The sequence below is a fragment of the Mesoplodon bidens genome, assembly GCF_964165515.1.
Source record: "Mesoplodon bidens genome assembly, chromosome: 2".
Classification (NCBI taxonomy): Eukaryota; Metazoa; Chordata; class Mammalia; order Artiodactyla; family Ziphiidae; genus Mesoplodon; species Mesoplodon bidens.
The window spans coordinates 162,724,246-162,744,743 of NC_138177.1; positions in this window are offsets into that span (position 1 = coordinate 162,724,246).

Genomic DNA, 20,498 nt, shown 5'->3' on the forward strand with positions numbered 1-20,498 from the left:
AAGCTGGGGGGTGGTCCCCAGGGGAAGTGTATGTGGGAGAATCCAAAGAAGCAGTTTGTGATGGGACTTCCCTGGTGGTCCAGTGGTTAAGACTTCGCCTTCCAGTGCAGGGGGTGCGGGTTCGATTCCTGGTGCCTTCCAATGCAGGGCGTGTGGGTTCGATTCCCGGTCGGGGAGCTAAGATCCCACATGCCTCCAGGTCCAAAAACCAAAATGTAAAGCAGAAGCAACATTGTAGCGAATTCAATAAAGACTTTAAAATGGTCCACATTAAAAAAAACCCAAACTACTCCTACATATGTGTGGGCCTTTAAACGAACAAACAAACAAACAAAGAAGCAGTTTATGGATTAGTGTCAAGGACCAAGGGAGAGGTCTGTCTCTGCTGGCAGGTTACCCAGGCTCAGGTGGAGGTGGGGAGGACGTGAGGGTGAGGACTTCTGGAATGTTTCATTCCACTCTGAGGGCTCTGGATACTTGAAGAGAAGAATGGGGTGAGCCAGGTGAGGATGAGAGAAGGAAGCGAATGGAATGGGAACACCCAGTGACTCCACTTTTCAATGCTGAGAGGTCCCTGGAGAGAAACCACTGAATAATCTCCTAAAGACACTGAAATGTGAGAAGCCCAGGGTCTTCGAACCTTCACTTCCCTCATGTAGCTGGAGCATTCTGGAATATGCTTGTACCATTCAGAGCATCTGAGATGCACAGAATCTTGGGATTAGAACGTCTTTCACAAAGATGCATTTTATGGAATCTTTAAACTGCAAGATCTGAGCATCTTGTCTTTGTATAGAATCCTAGAATTATAGGAGCACAGATGCATTCACAGACTCATAGGCCCGCAGAATCTGAGGATTTAGGAATCTCTACAAAAGACTTGGAATAACATAAAAGCATTCAGAGAAACAGGGTTGAAATAGAAATTTTGGAACCAGGATATTAGCACAGGAAATAACTTTAGTCCAACTCCCTCTTGCAGTATAGGAAGCTCTCTCTTTGCTGTAATAACTTGAACAGTTCTAGGGATGGGGAGCTCATCACCTGACTGGGCAAATTGTCTCACTGTTGAGCAGATTTGGCTGCTGATGCTGAGCCTAAATCTGTCCCCATGTGAGTCACTCAGCTCTCTCTCCATGGCCCTACTCCTGGCCTTCCTCCATTCACCTCAAAACACTGAATGGGCTGAACCAGTAACATAGACACTAAGACACAAACGGAACTATCTCCTGGCTAAAAATAATGACTTTTGAGGGCACTGGGGCTCTGGAAGGTGTAGGCCATGACAACTGGCAATGACACTCACCCCTTCCTTTGGTGTCCTGCCCGGGTGAGAGCAAGCCATCCCCACCTGCAAGTCCTCATCCTAGCCCTCCAGCTCTGCAGAGGCGGAAAGTTGAGCAAGCTAAAAGCCACTGGAAACTATCATCGAAAAGACAAGACCTGCTCCCCGCCAAATCCCAGGCAACAGCAAGAAGAGTGATTTGATGGTAAAACCAAACATCATTCTGAGTGTGGGAGCTGGATATCATTAGTTTGTTTTGAGTGTTGACTGGGGGTGGGGTGGGGTGGGGTGTGATGGGAAGGTCCAGTCCTGCTGATGAGCCTTGGCCATGATACGGGCCCAAAGCAGAGCTGGAAGTGTGGCTAGACTGCCTAGTTGGAGCCCCAGCTCTGCCCCACACTAGCTGTGTGACCTGGGGCAAGCTCCTAACCTCTCTGTGCCTCAGCTTTCTGTCCTCTGAGGAAAGAATAATGGGAATATATCCAGTAGGATCCTAGCCTGGGTCACTCAGGCAGGCTTACTTCCTGCCATCCAGTAACCCACACTCGTATGTTCAATGCAGGCGTTCATTCTGTCTCTCACCCACTCACCCCATTCATCCATTCATTCAGGCTTCAGTTCACTTGTTCGTCTTCTCAGTGCATTGATTCATTCGTGCATCCTGGCATGCTGAATCCTGCTGTCCAGCCTTTCTCCAGCTGGTGGGTGGACTGTTGGGGCCCAAGAAGGGACTCTGGCCTTGGGGCTGGTAGAAAACCTGTGATCACTTCCATGTCACTTAAAGGTGCTGAGACTTGTAAGGACCTAGGGCATGACTCCATCTGGTTCTCATAGCCTCAGATCCCCACCCTGTTTCCTCCTCCATCCTGTCACTTGGGGATAGAGTGATCCATTAATGGCAGACCCTGGAGGGTTGGTCAGAGCAGCCTATCTGGAGGGCTTCTGTGTGATGTGGACCAGACCACCTGTCACCCCTCTGTCCCAGGAGTCCCTTCACCACTGGTGAGGGTTGTCTGAGCACCCACAAGCTCTAGGCCAGGAGACAGTTCTGCCTGTAATGTGTTTGCAGAGAACCGCGGCCTGTCATCCATCCTGTTACTCGTTTTGTTGAGGTGCATTTTGGTGTAAGAACACAACCTAGCAGACTCTTTATTGCAGAAAACTAGAGTCCTTTTCCCTCGAGTGTCCCCCTCCCAGACTTGGAGGCTGATGGTTGGGGGCAGAGCCCAGTTCAGGGTCGGCTCTGTTGACCCAGGAGGCGAAGAGATGGATCATTTCCAAAACCAATTCCACTTTTTACCTTGGTTAAGGGTATCCTTCAGCTAAGTGCCCACTGGTTGGTTGCACTAATCGATTTTATTGCCCACATTTGAGCCCTCTGAGCCCTGCATGCCAGTATATTCAAATGACCAGAGGAGTGGGTTGAATCCAAAGCCTGGTGGGCGTCCGCCTGGACTGGGCTGACTTCTCTGCTCACCTTCCCATCGCGATCCTCCCGCGTTCCCAGGGAGCAGAGAATCCAGAGAGGAGCAGGGACCCGAGAGCCAGCAGACCTGGGTTCCAATCCCAGCCCCACTCTTAGTGCCCTGCGCCATCCTGGGCGAGTCCCTTCCTCTCAGTGTCCGTGGCCCCCACCGTGCAGCGGGGATAACACTCCGGGCTGTGCGGGGCTCGGGGCCCAGGGAAGCAGGCGCTCAACACCCAGAGCTCACGGTATTGCTGTAGCAGCCGCCCAGCTTGGAGCTCCCACATCGCTCATTTCTGAGGCTTCGGGGAGAAAAATGCCTTCTCTCTGGGTTTGCAGCCCTAGAAGAGCGCGTGCTCCTTGGAAGGAGAGCTGCGATTTCCCTAATGAATGGCACCTGCTCCCTGATCGAGTCCTGGCTTCCTCTTCCTGTCCTGTATCATGGGTTTTATGTGTGACCTTTGCCAAACACAGCCATTCCTCTTTGGGTGTGGGAAGAATTTTTTTTTTAAAGATTGGAATTTAAACATCCTGAAAGATTTATTCTATGTAATGGATGGAACAAATAACACACAAATTATGTTCAGAGCAGCAGGGCTGAGGTGGGCTGGAAGCTGGGCTGGGACCTGGGAGGGAGGGGCGGGGCTGGGGGAGTTCAGAGGCTGCTGGATAAAGGATTCATTCTGAAGCTCTGAACTGGATGCAACTTACAGTTTGCTGCCTTTGCAGGGGACGGGGGTGGGGCCTACTGTGTGCGGGGCGGGGCACATGCTGAACCCCATTAGCCCTCGCACTGTCCACCGGGGGCACTGCTGCTCCCACTTTTCTGCAGGGGAGTCTGGGCTCTGAGGGGTGAGCTGACTGGTCCCAGGTCACGCGGCTCACCAGTGGCAGGAGGGGGTGAGAGCCCAGGCCTGGATGACCCCGGGGTCCCGGCTCTTTCCCTGGCCCCGTGGAGGAGGGACACGGTGACGTGTGCACTGGGGGAACTGGGACCCAGACATGAGTGGTGGGACTTGTCACTGACCCATGTTCCGTCCAGCTGAGTGTTGAGCATTTCCTGTGATGCCTGGGCTCTGAGGAGGGTCCGAGAGAGGCAGGTCCTGGGCCCCTGGGAACGTGAACCTCATCGGGGGCCAACCTCCAAAGAAGCAGCTGGGGAGAGAGGCTCAGGGGTTTCTTGGGGAACCCCAGGCCTCCCTGAAGAGCCGGCTCTGGGGACCGCAGAGCACTGGCTGCATACGGACTGGGAAGGGCGTTGGGGGAGGGGCGCCACAGGGCACAGCTGGGAGGCGGGAATCCAGGGGCAGATGTGTTCACTGAGCAAACCTTCATCGACCCAGCCAGGCCCTGCGTTCTCAGGTTCTGGGGACAGAGGGAGGACTCAGGATGATTCTCGCTTGAGTCGCTCACCACCTAGTTGGGGAGACAACCTGGGATACCGTTAATCACCCAAAGCGGAGAGGTGGGGACGCCACTCCTTCTTGGCTGTGTGGCCTCAGGCAAGTTGCACACCTCTCTGAGCTCAGTTTCCTCATCTGTACAGCAGCGATAATAATGATCCTGCCTCACAGGGTGGGGGTGAGGATTAAGCGAGATGACACAGGTGACGGGTGAGCACGTGTTATTTTCTCTACCAGCTGCTCTGGGGCAGAGTTGAAGGAGCGATTAGTCTGCCTGAGAAGGGCTTCACCAAAGAGATGAAGTCTGGGCTTTGAAGAATGCATAGGAGTTTCTCAGAGGGAGGAGAGGAATGCGGATACAGCTGGAGAAAAGCCTTGGTAGGGCGGGGATGACGTTAGGGTGTTGGGTGCACCGTGAAGACCTGCTTTGCTTGGAGTTTCTTGGCGGGGGAAAGATGGGAGGGATGGTGGGTGGTAAAGAGTACGGAGGCATGTTGGCCTGAGGCAGCCGACAGCGGGAGCCACAGCAGGTCCTAGAGCAGCCATGCAGGTGATGTGGAGGATGGTTGTTCTGCTCAGTGACTCCTGATGTCAGGCAGGGGGAGGGGAGGAGCGAAAGTGGAGTCTCTGCATCAGGGCTCATGACAGTGCACCAGCTGTCCTGGTGCCCAGGGCTCTGGGGAAGGTGGAAGGTCAGAGCCCAGCGCACATGAGGGCTCATCAAGGTGAATTCTCTTCCCCTGTCCAAGCCCCTCACTTCACCGATGGGGAAACTGAAGCTCAGAAAGGGCAAGTGACTTCCCCAGGGACACACAGCAGGTCTTGTTCTGGGACCCCAGGGGCTGCCTTTCCCTTGGGGAGGGAGTAGAGAGGGAAAAGGGGGAGGGGAAGTCCAGGGAGGGGGCATGGGTTTGGGGGCCTTTGGGGTGTCTGTGTCAACATGACAATGAATTTAAGGTGGTTCGTCCCCAGGGAGGGAATGAAAGAGACTCAGCAGAGGAAGGTGGAGGGAAATTCTGTTCTGTTACCTCAGCCCAGGGAGGGGTGAGGAAGGAATGGGGAGGGGGCTCAGTCACCCTCTGAAAGCCCAGGCCTCTGTCTCCGGGAGAAGGTCAGGGCTGCTGGGGTCTGCTCTCCCCAGGGTATGTATAACTGATTCACTTTGTTATAAAGCAGAAACTAACACAACATTGTAAAGCAATTATACTCCAATAAAGATGTGAAACAAACAAACAAACAAACAAACAAAAAAACCCAGGGGCTTCCCTGGTGGTGCAGTGGTTGAGAGTCCGCCTGCCGATGCAGGGGACACGGGTTCGTGCCCCGGTCCGGGAGGATCCCACATGCCGCGGAGCGGCTAGGCCCGTGAGTCATGGCCGCTGAGCCTGTGAGTCCGGAGCCTGTGCTCCGCAATGGGAGAGGCCACAACAGTGAGAGGCCCGCAAAAAAAACCCCAAAAAACAAAAAACCCAAAGTGCCCAGGTGGCCAGGCTGCAGGAAAGGCTCACACTCAGACAGCCCTATTGTGGCCTCAGCACTGTCTTCAGCTCCTTTAATCCTCAAACTGCCCTGGGAGGAGGTGGCTGTTATTATGTCCCCAGTCAATGACGGAACAGCCCAGAGAGGGTTAGTGACCTGCGCAGGACCTCCCAGCTGGGGAGGACGAGGGCCCGGGTTTGGGTCCAGAGTCTGGGCTCTTTGCATGTAGCTGTGCTCACCTCCCCTAGGGGTCACCTCCTCCGCACCTGCCCGCTCCCACTACCCGCCCATGGGTTGCCCTCCCCCAGCTGGAGCAGCCTGGCCCTCAGTCTCCTGAACAGCCTGACGCCTCTTGCCCCAGGGTCTTTGTACTGATAGTTCTTTCCAGCTCAACAGTTCTTCCTCCCCCTCCTCCTCCTCCTCCTGGCAGGATTAACCCCTCTTACACCTTCAGGGCCCAGAACGGACAGTCCCTCCTCGGGGAGCCCCTGGCACCCCAGGCTGGTTAGGATTCCCTTCTGGCTCCCACACCACCTGTGCTTCCCCATCAGATCCCACTGCATCCTCATCATGGGCCTGAGGGCCTGGAGAGCATTGACTGTGTCTCCATCCCCATGGCTGACACAGGGCCAGCCTCCATCATTTGGACAAGCCTCCATCTCCTGACAGCTCAGAGCCCCGGAGTCCTCATCTGTAAAGGGGGTGAACTCACATCCCCCAGGATGGCTGTGGTATGAAACGAGCCACGTGCGGGAAGCACGGAGCCGGGTGCACACAGCAGTGCGCGCTCCCCAGACACCAGCCCCCTCCCTCCCTCCCGCCTCACTTCTTTTCAGTCTCACCTCAGCCTCTGATGGGACCCAGGGCTCCTCTCCCCTGCATGGCTCCCCACCGCCTACCTTCAGAGCAAAGGTAATTAGAAACTTCCTCCAGGACTCACTCCCTGAAGTTCTGTGCTTAACTAGCAGGTCCTGTTCACACAGGGGTTCTGAACGCAGCCTCCCAGCCCTGGCGGATGTGAAGCTGTGAAGCGCTGTGACACCTGGCTTCTCCCTGACAGTGTTTCTCTCTTTCTACCCTCCTGGCTTTTTGTCTCCCTGAATCTGAGGTGGTTTTTTTTTTTTTTTTTTTAATTTGAAGATTTATTTATTTATTTATTTTTGGCTGTGTTGGGTCTTCATTTCTGTGCAAGGGCTTTCTCTAGTTGTGGCGAGCGGGAGCCACTCTTCATTGCGGTGCACGGGCCTCTCACTGTCGCGGCCTCTCGTTGCGGAGCACAGGCTCCAGACGCGCATGCTCAGCAGCTGTGGCTCACGGGCCCAGTTGCTCGAAGGCATTGGGATCTTCCCAGACCAGGGCTTGAACCCGTGTCCCCTGCATTGGCAGGCAGATTCTCAACCACTGCGCCACCAGGGAAGCCCTGAGGTGGTTTTACTGCCATGTGTATTTGGAACTCAAGGAGCGAATGACAATGCTTTATAAAGAGTCACAGACAAGGGAAGTGAGGCCTGGAGAGGGTGGGCCCTGGTGGGAGTCACAGAGCAAAAACTGTGAGAGCCAGTATTCAAACCCATTCATTAACTCATGTAAAAAACATGTGTCAAAGTCCAACTATGTGCCACAACGTGGAATGCCCCAAATTTAGTAAAATCCACCGTTATGTAAGGGCTTTGAACGGACCAACTTAACACCTGTGTGCAGAGCATCGCCTGGCACTGGGCTCTGGGTTGGCTTCCTTCACGCGTGGATTATGGTCATTCTCACGGCCACGTGGGCAAGAGCACACTGTCATCCCTGTATGACTAAGGATGACACTGGAGCTGGGAGAGGTGAAGGAACTTGAAGGCAACCCGGAAAGTGTTGAGGTAGGACCTGGCCCTGGGTCACTGAGCTCCCAGTCAAGGGCACTTTCCAAGAGGCTGGAGATGGGGTCAGCTGTTAGGAGTGGACCAAGTCACAGGGCAGTGAGGGCAGTGTTAGGACAGGAAGGCCCCAAGGCTGGGATTGACGGGTGGAGGAGCGTGCTCACCTCACTCCCGGACAGTCACTGAGGCCGGTGCATTCTGCCTCAGAAAATCCCTTGAACCATTTTGGGTTTGGACGTGGGCTCTGCTGCTTAGTGGGGATGATTGTGGACACATCCTCAACCTCACTAAGCCCCAGATTCCTCACTGGAGATGCCCTGGCTTATCGTCTGGGGTCTGGGAATGTCTGATGAGAAGTGGGTGTGAAATGCCCAGCGCAGAGCCTGGCACACAGTAGGTACTCAGTGACTGTTAATTAATGAGTCAATTCACTCCTCTCTCCTCTACTGGGGAAGCCTCTAGGGGTGCCTCAAGGTGCCCCAGTGGGCATGGGGATGCCAGTGTCCTTGCCAAGAAGGCTGTGTCCTTAAGATCCTAGAGCTTCCCATACGCTGACAGGGAGGCTCAGAGATAAATAAGACCTGATTTTAGTCCTGCATCTCCCAGGCTTGGCCGCTCCCTGGCACACCACCCCCACCCACCAGCTTCCCAGGGATAGAAAGTACAGTGTCCCACTGTGTGCTGATCATTCAAGCCCTGGAGGATACCTGTTGGCCTCCCACAATGTTTAAGTATCTCTGTGCCATTAGATAGGGGAGACACACAGAGATAACTAGATCACAATGTAGTTGAAAAGGAGGAAGCTACATACTTCAGAAGCAGAAGAGAGGAGAAGATTTACTTTCCAGGGATAGAGAGAAGGCAGGGAGGCTTTCCAGAAGAGAAGGTCTCTAATCTGGGTTTTGCTGGATCAACAGGCGTTTGCCAGGTGGACGAGGAGGAAGAAGGCACCTTGAGAAGAATAGAATGCATAGTGGAAACAGGAACCAGGTACGGTTCTGGGTAGTAGGTCCACCAGGGGAGAGGGTGGGTCAGGTCAAGAAAGGCCTTGAATGCCAGGCTAAGGGGGTCTCTGCTTACCCTCGTGCTTGGGCCTGTTTCTGCCCCTACCTGTCTGCTGCATATTGACACCAGCAATGTGCTGTCTGCTAGGCTAGATCCAACCCCATCACCCTGGACACCCTTTTCCACGTTGGCCGCAAGCTCTGTTGCCTACAGGTCAGTCCTGACCCAACAACTCCAGTGGAGGCTCCGGGCTCTGGAGGACTGAGGTAGAGCGGGTAGGCCGTGTCAAGAGCCCAGGCTCTGGAGCTACAGAGACCTGGGTTCAAGTCCCAGTTCCATCACTGAGTCACTTCTTTAAGCTTCCCCTGTGACAAGGGGGTCTTAATCCTGCCGCCAGGAGGTTGTCAAGAGGAGGAAAAGATGACAAGGTAATACCAAGAGCTGCCTTTCACCAAGAGTTTGCTAGGTACCGGCAGCCCTGTACTCACTTAACATGCTTACCTCCTACAATCCTCTTCACAGCCCATTGAGCTATGCTTAGCACGAAGCACAGTGCCGGGCACATAGTAGCTGCTCAACACGTAGCCATGCCTCCCCTGCCTCTGTGTGTTCCAGAGCTCCAAGGATGGTTTCCTGCCGCTGTGGTATGGCAGCTCTGAAATCCCTTTCCTCTGCCACCGCTCCCCCCCTCCCCGCCCCTTCCATGGTGTTTATATCCGGCCACTCTCCACCTGGTTGTCTGTTCCCTTTGAACTTGCAAGGGGCACAATCTTCATCGTGTCCCTGAGGCCCAGGGTCACCCACGGAGCCATCAGGTGGGTTGGGTGGCTGGCTGAGAGTGAGTCCCTTATGTGTGACACAGACAGACACACAGAAACACATTCATAGATACACACACACAGACACACACACACACTCCTTACTGGATGTGCAGGTCGGGCTGGTTAAGTGAGATGATGCTCTCTGCCTCTCTTTCCCTTTGGCTCTCTCCTCCTCACTCCCCCACTTGGACGTGGCCACACTAGTGCACAAACATCCATGCACAGACGCACACTCTGGTCTCCTGCCTGCTCACGCTGGCCGGTCAGACTCTTGCCCTCTTTCCCTCGTTTTTCCTCTGACCTGCCTCCAGCGCCCCAGATGAGGGGAGCAGAGGGGCGGGGGCAGGACGGTCACCGCAGGGCCTTGTAAGGACCTCAAGGTTACCCTGAGTGCAGGGAGGATGGGAGGCCCGGGGGCTTTGAGCAGAGGAGTGACGCGCTCTGATTTGTGTTCCGACGTGCCTGGCTGCTGGGCTGGGGTTGAGCAGAGCCTTCAGGGGTGGGGCGGGCAGGGAGCAGGGAGCCCCTGTGGGCAGCCATGAGAGAGGCGCGTGGCTGGACCAGGGGAGCGGTGGTGGCAGGAAGGGGTCAGTTTTGGAACGTTGAACGTAGAGCCATCGTGATGTGCCGGGGGATTGGGTGTGGGGCGTGAGAGACGGTGAGGGGTCAAGGTCGAGCCCAGGTTTTATCCTGAGTGACGAGAAGGGTGGAGTTCCCGTTCACAGAGATGGGACGGCTGTGGGAGGGGCAGGCTCGGGCACTGCTGGGGACAGGTGACAGTCAGGAGTTCAGTTTTTTTTTTTTTTTTTTGCAGTACGCGGGCCTCTCACTGTTGTGGCCTCCCCCGTTGCGGAGCACAGGCTCCAGACGTGCAGGCCCAGCGGCCATGGCTCATGGACCCAGCCGCTCCGCGGCATGTGGGATCCTCCTGGACCGGGGCACGAACCCACGTCCCCTGCATCGGCAGGCGGACTCTCAACCACTGCGCCACCACGGAAGCCAACAGGGGTTCAGAGCAGACCTCTTACTGCCCAGGCAGTAAGGAAATTATGAGGAGGATTCTGAGGCATTTGCTGGGTTCTCAGGTGGGGAGGATGTAAAGTACCCTGAAGTGCGTTTAAATGAGCAACTAGGCACCACCACATGGATGGAAGACATGGGTGAGAGTGGGGGGCACACGCACTCAGAGGAGGGGAGACTATCCAGACTCCCTGTCCTTGCTCTTCCCAGCTCTGTCCCCACCTCCCCCCGCAGCCCAGGATTCGTTTTTCCCAGGCCACCCAGTAGACCCAGAACACCAGCTCCCAAGGCTCCCAGGCCCAGACCTAATCTGCTCCGGCTTGGGTCAAGCATCCCCTCCTGGTCCAAGCAGCTCCGGCCAGAGGTGTGGTTACACACTGCAGACTCTGTGGAGCCCAGAGGCCCAGTGGGGAGGGAGGATGTTTTCTGGAGAAGAGGGGTTGCTGTGAGCTGGGCGGGCATCAGAAAGCAGGCATCAGAAAGCGGCGCAGCTGCCAACTCACCGGTGAGGGTGAGCTGGGGGTTGGGAAATAAATGGGAGCTTGTTTGGCAGAGAAAGGGAAGATGGGAGGGGGAGCCATTTGGAGGGAGTGCTGTTTCGTTTTGTTTCTGTTCTCAGACTAAGAAGAAAGATCATTTTCAGAAAGATCTTTTACTGTCCGCAGTTGTTCAGTTTATTTCTTTCCTTGATGATGGTTGCTCTTCCACATGGGAATATCTGTCCCAGGAGGGCAGCCCCACCTGTCCCCTTCACCCCTGTAGTCCCTGGGGAGCCCTGCTGGTCCCCAATTCATGTAAGTGGAATGAATGAATGAATGAATGCTAACAGGGAGCAGAAGTCTCGAAAGGGAAGGAAATGACAACCCCTGGTTTTATGTTTCAAACAGTTGTTTTAAGTATCATCATCCTTAATATTAACAACGAATCTCCATCACACACTTGGTAAGTGCTGGGGCTGTGCTGAGAGCTTTACACCTGTTTTCTCATTTGATGTCCAGCCACAGCCTTGGAGGAGGTGAGGGTGCTCTCGGGTCTTACAGAGGAGGACAGGAGACCCTCGGGTGCAAAGTACCCCAGAGCTGTGGCTGGTGAAGAGCGAAGATGGGACCTGAGGCCCTGTCCCTGCCCCCCCCACCCCCCCACTGTGGGACTCCAGATCCTTCTCAGAACTGCACACCCTCTGCCCTACTGCGTGCAGGCCCTGCGCTGGGGCCTGGAGATGAAGGCCACACCGTCCTGCTCCATGAGGATCCCACCATGAGTCAGGGAGATGGAGCTGTACGTGAGAATGAAGAATGCTGTCTTCAATGGTTCTCCTGTCTGGATCTCACTCCGCAGGTGGGGAAACCGAGGCCCAGATTGGGGCAGGGACTTGCCCATTGTGACAGAGCCTCTGGGTTCTCCAGGAGGAAGAAGTGAGGTGAAGGGGGAAGGTCAGAAGCTCTGGGTGAGTTGGGTGGTGTTTGTTGACCGAGGATGCTGGGGTAAGAGGCTTGGACCCCAGGCTGCTGTCCAGGGCATAGCACAGGCTTGGGCAACTGCTCGGTCATCTATGGGGGGCTCCAGGGGGATTAGCAGAGCAGCCACGTGGAGGTGGATGGAGGGGAGAGGCGGCATGGATTTAGGTCATGTTGATGTGATGTGGAGGCAGGTGGTGGAAAAGGAAAAAAAAATGACAGAAAATCACAGCAACCACAGCCCTGACTTGGCAAACTGTCAACATGATATTTGGTTTGTTTTGGAGACCTAGAACTTTCTAAAAGTGAACGGTTGTGAGGTTGCCACTTTGTAGGGACAGAGGGAGGGTGGAGGGCCCAGTGCCGGGCATAACGTCACTGCAGGGATGGAGGCAGCTTGGTCCCTGGCCTCCTTGGGAAACCTCCCACCCTCTAACCCTGGGAAGGGCTGACAAAGGTCTCTGTGGCTGATCACCTTACAGAGCAGGGAGGGGCTGGGTGGCAGCAAAGGCCCCTTGGGCTTGCCTTGGCTGCTTGAGATAATGGCCTCATTTCCCAAGGTCCCTGTATCCTCCAGAATGTATCCCCCTGAGAGCAGGGCCTGTCCGGGGTGTTCGAGCTCATGCCCACGCTCTGCATGGGGCGAAGCATGTAGTGGATGAAGGAGCAAACGTCAGACCATTTGCCCTCGCCCACGTTCACTCCAGCGTGTTCCCAGGGCAGGGGTGACCTGGCCAGTCATACAAGGTTTTACGGCTCACCCAGTGCCACACAGCACCCAACTGGGACTGGCACTCAGGTCCCTGGGCCCCCACAGCAGTTCTAGAGAATGAGAGATGCCGCCTCTGCAGTGGTCGGGCGTGGGCTCTGGGGACAGAGGAGATCTGGGTTCAATCCCAGAAGCTCCTTTTACAAAGTGTGTCAGAGGGGGCGACGTCTCAACTGCTCTGAATCTCAGCTTCCTTTTCTGTAAAATTCTACTTCAGAGGGTGTTTGCGACGGTTGAATGAAAAAAAATGTTTGTGGAGGGCTTAGCACAGAGCTGGGCAGGTAGTAGGCGACCAAGGAACGGTAATAGTACCGTTATTATTTAGCAGTTGCTGTTGTTTATTGTGATGGTGTCTGTGGGTGGGGCCTCGCCTGTCCTGTCGCTGCTGTGTCCCTGAGGCCAGCACTGGCCTGGTGCACAGTAGGTGTGCAGAATCCACTGCCAGTGGCCGGGGGTCTCTTCTGTGTCGCTGGATGGGTCTCCCTGACACCTGAAGGGACAACCGCAGAACCAAGTGACTCTTAAAGGGGGAGCAATTTTATGGAATTCTCAGCCTCTCATTTCCCTTCAGCCCTGATCCATTTCCTTATTGATTCAGTAACTTAACATGCCAGCTGGGCTCTGGCAGAGCTGGGGGCAGAATGACAGGGAGCCAAGGTCTCAGTGCCCTTTGCTCCGGCTTTTATCTGCTTGATTTCACGTGGCTGGAGCCCTGGCTGCCACTCGGTTGGAGAAATGTCCAAACCGTATTAAATCACAGGACGCAGGCAAGTGACAAAACACTTGTCACCCACCTCTTGCCCATCCCCCTGGTCCCGAGCCCGTGGCTGGGAGGGATCGTCATGCTCTGAGGGCCTGGCTCATTTTACCTGCATTTCTCCACAATCACAGTCTTGGGAGCAGTCTTATTGAGGTGAGAGCTGGTGGTGGCTGAGCATGTGCATTCACAGCCTGTAGCCAGCGATGGCCTGCACGCTGGGCCCAGGAGCTTCATGTCCGTAAAGCACTGGGGTGGAGCGTCCAGTTGAACGGACACGTCACAGGCAGCTGTTGGGCTGGGTTGTTTTCTCCTTTTGGTTTTTATTAGTTTTTTAAAACATGGAAGTGATGCAAGCTCACTGTAAAAATCCAAGCATTGTAGAAATGTGTATTTTGAGTGTCCTGTTCCCCCAGCTCAAAAGCCACTTCCAGATGAAACACTGCAGGCATCAATGACAACAAGCTTGCTGAAATGTGCCTGCAGGCTTTTAAATTCGCTGTTCCTCAACCCTGAAATCAGCCCCGAAGTGTCGATTCTGATCCTCTCTCTTTTTTTTTTTTGCAGTACGCGGGCCTCTCACTGTTGTGGCCTCTCCCGTTGTGGAGCACAGGCTCCGGACACGCAGGCTCAGCGGCCATGGCTCACGGGCCCAGCCGCTCCGCGGCATGTGGGATCTTCCCGGACCGGGGCACGAACCTGTGTCCCCTGCATCGGTAGGTGGACCCTCAACCACTGCGCCACCAGGGAAGCCCCTTCTCTCTTTTTAAGGACAGGCAAAGGGGCTCAGAGCAGCAGAGTGACCCTTCCCCCAAAGACCACTCAGCTGGTTTCAGGGCAGGGATTGAACCCACATCTGTGTGACTCTAAGAGCATCCTCCCACTCGACCCCCACTCACTGTGAGTGGTTCGGCATATGTCTTTTTTCCCCTGAGTGTATAAAACTTGTCTTTCTTTTACAAACATGAGGTTATACTCTAAGCATCATTTTTACAGCTTGCTTCTTCATTTTCAGAGAATATTTTCTTATGTGACTCTGTGCCATTTTTTTCAGCAGCTGCCCAGTGTCCTTCTGTCAGAGGCACCCGTATTTGCTTAGCTGGTCCTTTTCAGGTGAATGTTTAGGTTGTTTTTGGGTTTTCTGCTATTACTGGCAGTGCTACAATGCACATAACCCCCTGACTTTCTCCCTAAATATTAACTTTGACTATGCAAGTACTATCTGCATTTATTTTCTTTGTCAGATAGTTGAACAACTTAGATAAAGAGAAACTTCCTTGGGCTACCTTCCTCCACAACTCGCCCCTATACTTCAATCCCTTCTCCATAGTAAGCGCTCTTATCAGAGTGGCATATAATCCTTATAGACTCATTTCTGTGCATTTATATACATACATATGCATGTGTTTTTGCTATGGGTCTTTTTTTTTTTTTTTTTTTTTTTATCTGTATGCGAGCCTCTCACTGTTGTGGCCTCTCCCACTGCGGAGCACAGGCTCCGGACGCACAGGCTCAGCGACCATGGCTCACGGACCCAGCCGCTCCGTGGCACGTGGGATCTTCCCAGACCGGGTCACGAACCTGTGTCCCCTGCATCGGCAGGCGGACTCTCAACCACTGTGCCACCAGGGAAGCCCTGCTATGGGTCTTTTAAAAAACATAAAAGGTTTCATGCAATATGCATTTTTGTGCATCTGGCTTTTTTTTTTTTTTTTTTTGTCCATTAGTACCATCCCAGACATCTTTCTATGTTGGCTCATAGAGAGCTGCCTCATTCTTTTTAATGAGGTCATGTGTCATGTTCCACGGCACGGATGCATCATCTTTTTTAAAAACCATTTCCCTATTGATAGATACTTAGGTTCCTTCCACTTTTTTCTCTCTATTGAAAAGTACTGCAATAAACATTCGTGTGAATGTCACATTGTGTGCACGTGGGAGCAGTTCTCTGGAATTGATACCCGAAGTGGAATTGCTGGGCTCAAGGGTTAAGCCAGGCTTTGTCTGAGGCCACAGGAGGCTGGGGAAGTTGCGGGTGGGTTGTGGGTTCCAGGTGGCTCTTTATTGTAAGCAGGTTGAGGCAAGCTGGTGGGGGATCTGGCCTTTGCCTAATAGTCCACTCACAGTGGCCTTGATTTTGGACAGCTCCTGGTGACACTGCCGACTCTAGTAAGATCTTTGTCTGGCAGTTCTTTGGACAGAATTGTTAGAACAGCCCTGTGGGTTACCTGTGAGACCAGTCCCAAACACTGTCTGACTCTCTCTCTTCCTCCTTGTACTCACTGGAGGCTGGACTGACTGATCCAGACTGACTAGTTATTTTGGTGTTTTTTTAAAAAAAATTATTTTATTTAATTTATTTATTTTTGGCTGCATTGGGTCTTCGTTGCTGTGCTCAGGTTTTCTCTAGTTGTGGTGAGCGGGAGTTACTCTTCGTTGCAGTGCGCAAACTTCTCATTGTGGTGGCCTCTCCCATTGTGGAGCACGGGCTCCAGGCACACGGGCTTCAGTAGCTGTGGCTTGCGGGCTCAGTAGTTGTGGCTCACGGGCTTTAGAGCACAGGCTCAGTAGTTGTGGCACACGGGCCCAGTTGCTCTGTGGCATGTGGGATCTTCCCGGACCAGGGCTCGAACCCGCGTCCCCTGCACTGGCAGGCGGATTCCCAACCACCCTGCCACCAGGGAAGTCCATTTTGGTGGTTTTTAGTCTGTTTCTACTAGTTAGCTCTAGGAGAGGTTGAGGGGGGGAAAGTGCAGTAAACTGTTCAGCTACCAACCATTACCTGCATGTAGGTCTATACATCTACATGTTTGCTTGTTGGTTATGTACTTGTGGTTGCTTTGTTTTTAACCTGCTCACTAGCCTTCCCCATCACCAGGTTATGGTACCGCCTTTCCATTTTTGTTCTCCCGTCAATTACACTTCTTTGGTCCCCACGCTTCCCAGCTAAAATCATGGGGATGGACATGTGACCCAGGCTGGCCAATCAGAGTACTGCATCCCTAAGCCACAGTAACTGGTTCAGGACTCACCAATCAAGCCCTCCCCTGGGATTTTCTGCTGGAGTCTGTGGAAGAAACTCCCTCTTGCTTTTGGAATAAGAGCTCAAAATAGATTCTTGGGGTCACCTTCCCTGGCCTCGTAGGGCATGCCCAGGTGCAGTGGGAGAAACTGAGGCCATTTTTCAGAAAGAAGTAGAAACAGAGATGAGAGATGGTAGACAGAGTGTCCTGGGGGCACTAAGATCTTGATTCTGGCTATTTTTTTACTGCCCCCAAGGCTTCTTAACCTCTTTCCCAGCCCTGGGGGCTAGCCATCCTCCTTCTAAAGGCCTCAGCTTCTGGACTGGGCTCTGTTGCTGTGGCCCAGAGTCCTGACCAATATTGGGGGTGGGCTCATGAGGTCGTGAGGGCTCTGGATGGACAGAAAGCAGGTTGGCTGGGGATGAGGGTCTCCACTGACCCAGCTTCCTGACTTCAGTATCTCTTCCTTTACTCCATTCACTCTGTCTTTTAAAACCCAAATCAAACATGGCACTCTCTTTCTTCAAACTCTTCAGTGGCTCCCCATTTTCCTTAGGATCAAACCCAAACTCTTTACCTGCTGTGGTGGGCCCTGCGTGGATTGGCCCTTACCTGTCACCTACCACTGGCCACAGCTTAGGTTCCAGCCGGCTTTCTGTTCCAGGCACAGGCCATTCTCTCTTCTCCAAGCCTTCACACATGCTGTTCCCCTGACCTGATATACCTTTCCATCACTTTTCTACCTTATACCCTCTCCCCTGTTCTTTACCAGGATGACTATACTCCTCTTTTGGCTTGTAAGTAAATACCTTTTCCTCCAAGAAGCCTTCCTGTTCCCCTGCTCTGAGCCCCCATAGCATGGCATTATTCAGCTCTGTGGTAATTATTTAATGATCTATTTTCTTCAAAGGACTCTAGACTCTATGAAAGCAAGTTCATGTCCATTTTGTTCATTACTGCATACATTAATACCAGCTTCCAGCATACTGTTAATAAATACATGGGGAACGAATCAACGAATGAGCCCTTGTTCAAGAGGCAAAGGATGGGGTGGAAAAAACTCGACTTTGGAACAAGACAGATCTGGTTTCTGATGCTGCCTACACACTTTACTCCCCTTTGGCAAATTATTTCACCTTTCTGAGCCTCATTCTTGAAATGCTGATGACAATATTTTTGCCCACCTGTTGGCTATTGTGAGAAAGATGGTGAAGGTCATGGTGTCAGAGAACTCAAAGTTTTAAAGCTACAGGTCAATGATAATCAATAAACAGAAATTGTTCTGATAAATATGCTGGTCTTCTCCCCCACCCCAGGTTGAAAATAACAAATACCTGAGCTATAGGGGAGGGGAAAGAGAGAAGAGAGAGACACATGCCAAGGGCTATAACGTGTCAAGTGCTGTATAAACAAATTGAGCATATCAGTTTTCTCCAGAAAGGGCTTCAGTGACTTTCATTAGATTTATTACTAGGTATTTTATACTTTTTTTTTCTGCTGTTAATGATTTTTTCTTTTACTGAGGCATGGAGGTGTATTTCAGCATTATATATTGTTTTTATATCCAGTAAATTTTAAAACTTCTTTATTTTTAATTTTAATTTTTTCTTGAGGCATAATTGACAAATAAAATTGGTAAGATATTTAAAGTGCACATGATGAATTAATATACACATAAACTGCTTTATTAGTTCTGTTTATCTGTAGATTCTTTTAGATTTTTTCCATAGACAAACACATCATCTGCAAATGATAGTTTTGTTTTTTCCTTTCACCTTTCATTTCTTTTCTTTCTAACCTTCCTAAAAGTGGTGAGGGAGGGTACTCTTGTCTCTTTCCTGATTTCAAAGGGAAAGCTGTTTCCACTGCACTGTAATGCATGACATTTGCACTAGATTTTTCAAAGATGCTCTTTATCCTGCTAAGAAAGTCTAGTTTATTCTTAGTTTGCTGGGAGTTTACTCTTGAAATGATACTGAATTTTATTTGCATCTATTGAGATTTTATGTTTTTTTCTCTTTTAACCTTTTTGTCTGATGATTTACGTTAATAATTTTCTAATATTAAACCAACCTTGCATTCCTGGAATAACCCCAATTGATCATGGTATGTTTATTATTTATATATTGCTGGATTTCATATGCTAATATTATGTTTAAGAATTTTGCATTTTGTTCTTGAGTGAATTTGGTCTGTGATTTTCTGTTCTCATATTGTTCTTGTCTGGGTTTGGTGTCAAGGTTTTATTAGCTTCATAAACTGGACATGTTTCTGAAAAGTTAGATTGAGCTCTGTCTGGAATGTCTGAGAAAGCATGTTATAAACCATCTGGGCCAGTGTCTTTGTTGAAAGGTTTCTACTTCTAATCCAGATTCTTTAATTCTTTCATAATGTTATACAATTATGCAGTTTTAAAAATGTCTTTTTGAGGGCTTCCCTGGTGGTGCAGTGGTTGAGAGTCCGCCTGCCGATGCAGTGGGACACGGGTTCGTGCCCCAGTCCAAGAAGATCCCACATGCCGCGGAGAGGCTAGGCCTGTGAGCCATGGCTGCTGAGCCTGAGTGTCCGGAGCCTGCACTTCCGGAGCCTGTGCTCCACAACGGGAGAGGCCACAATAGTGAGAGGCCCGCGTACTGCAAAAAAAAAAAAAAAAAAAAAAAGTCTTTTTGAGTCAGATTTCGTAAGTTGTATTTTTTACAGGAAGGTCTCAATGTCATCTGTTTTCACATTTATTGTCATAAAGTTATTCCTGATAGTCTCCTATTTAATCCCTGTAGCTTCTATGGTATGGTTTCATTCCCATCGTTAATGCTGCTGTTTATTTTTGTCTTCTCTCTGTTTACTGTTTTTTTTCTTATTTCAATCATGCCAGAGGCTGCTTTTTTTTTAGACATTTCAAAGAACCAATTTTTGGCGTTGCTAATCCTCTTTATTTTATGTTTGCCTTACCTATTCTGTGCCTCTGTTTCCCCATCTACAAAAAGAGGGACAGTGACAGTACATATCTTATATGCTTGTGAAGATTAATTGAGCTAATACATATTACAATTGTGTTTGACACATAATAGGTGCTCAGTATATATTCATTTTTGTTAATTTGCTCTCATTTCTATTTTTGTTAATAATTTTTGCTCTCTCTCTTATTTCCTTCCTTGCATTTCTTTTTTATTAACAGAAAATATCTATATTTTCCAAAACAAGAGAAAATATGTGAGAAGAGTGGCATTGTTTTACATTAAGTTCTTTTTACAAAAATTTACATCACATTTTGTTTTATTCAAACAGAAAGTCACAAAAATTATAATCATCCTCATCAGTTCACTCAGTCCCATGTAATTAATTTTTTTTATCTTGATCTTTTGTTAGCACTTTTATGAATTCATCAGTTTTCCATTAGAGTTCTGAAAATGCTTATTCACTCAGTTCAGCAGTATAGTCAGTTACCAGAAACCTGTACTTGTCAGAGTCTTTTCCATGAATTCCTTGAAGATGAAACCCTTTTATAGGAACATTTTTGCAAAAGCATCAGAGTACACCCAGAACTGTCTGTAAATGACAAAAGACTTAAAAATGACCATGGTTAAAGATTTGATGAAAGTTCATAATAATGCAATTGACAAGGAAATTTAGTTATTTCTGAGATATACATTTTAAAGTAATAACTAGAAATATGACTTATAACATTATACCAGAACATATAAGATTTTTAGGAATTTCATGTAATGTCTGAAACATTTACATTAACATATTTCCATACAAATAACCCAAAGAAAGTTTAGGGTTTTTTTTTGAATTTTATTTTATTTTTATTTTTTTTATTTTTTTATTTTTTTTTGCAGTATGCGGGCCTCTCACTGTTGTGGCCTCTCCCGTTGCGGAGCACAGGCTCCGGATGCGCAGGCCCAGCGGCCATGGCTCACGGGCCCAGCCGCTCCGCGGCATATGGGATCCTCCCAGACCGGGTCACGAACCCGTATCCCCTGCATCGGCAGGCGGACTCTCAACCACTGCGCCACCAGGGAGGCCCTGAATTTTATTTTTTTATATAGCAGGTTCTTATTAGTCATCAATTTTATACACATCAGTGTATACATGTCAATCCCAACTGCCCAATTCAACACACCACCATCCCCACCCCCCCCGCAGCTT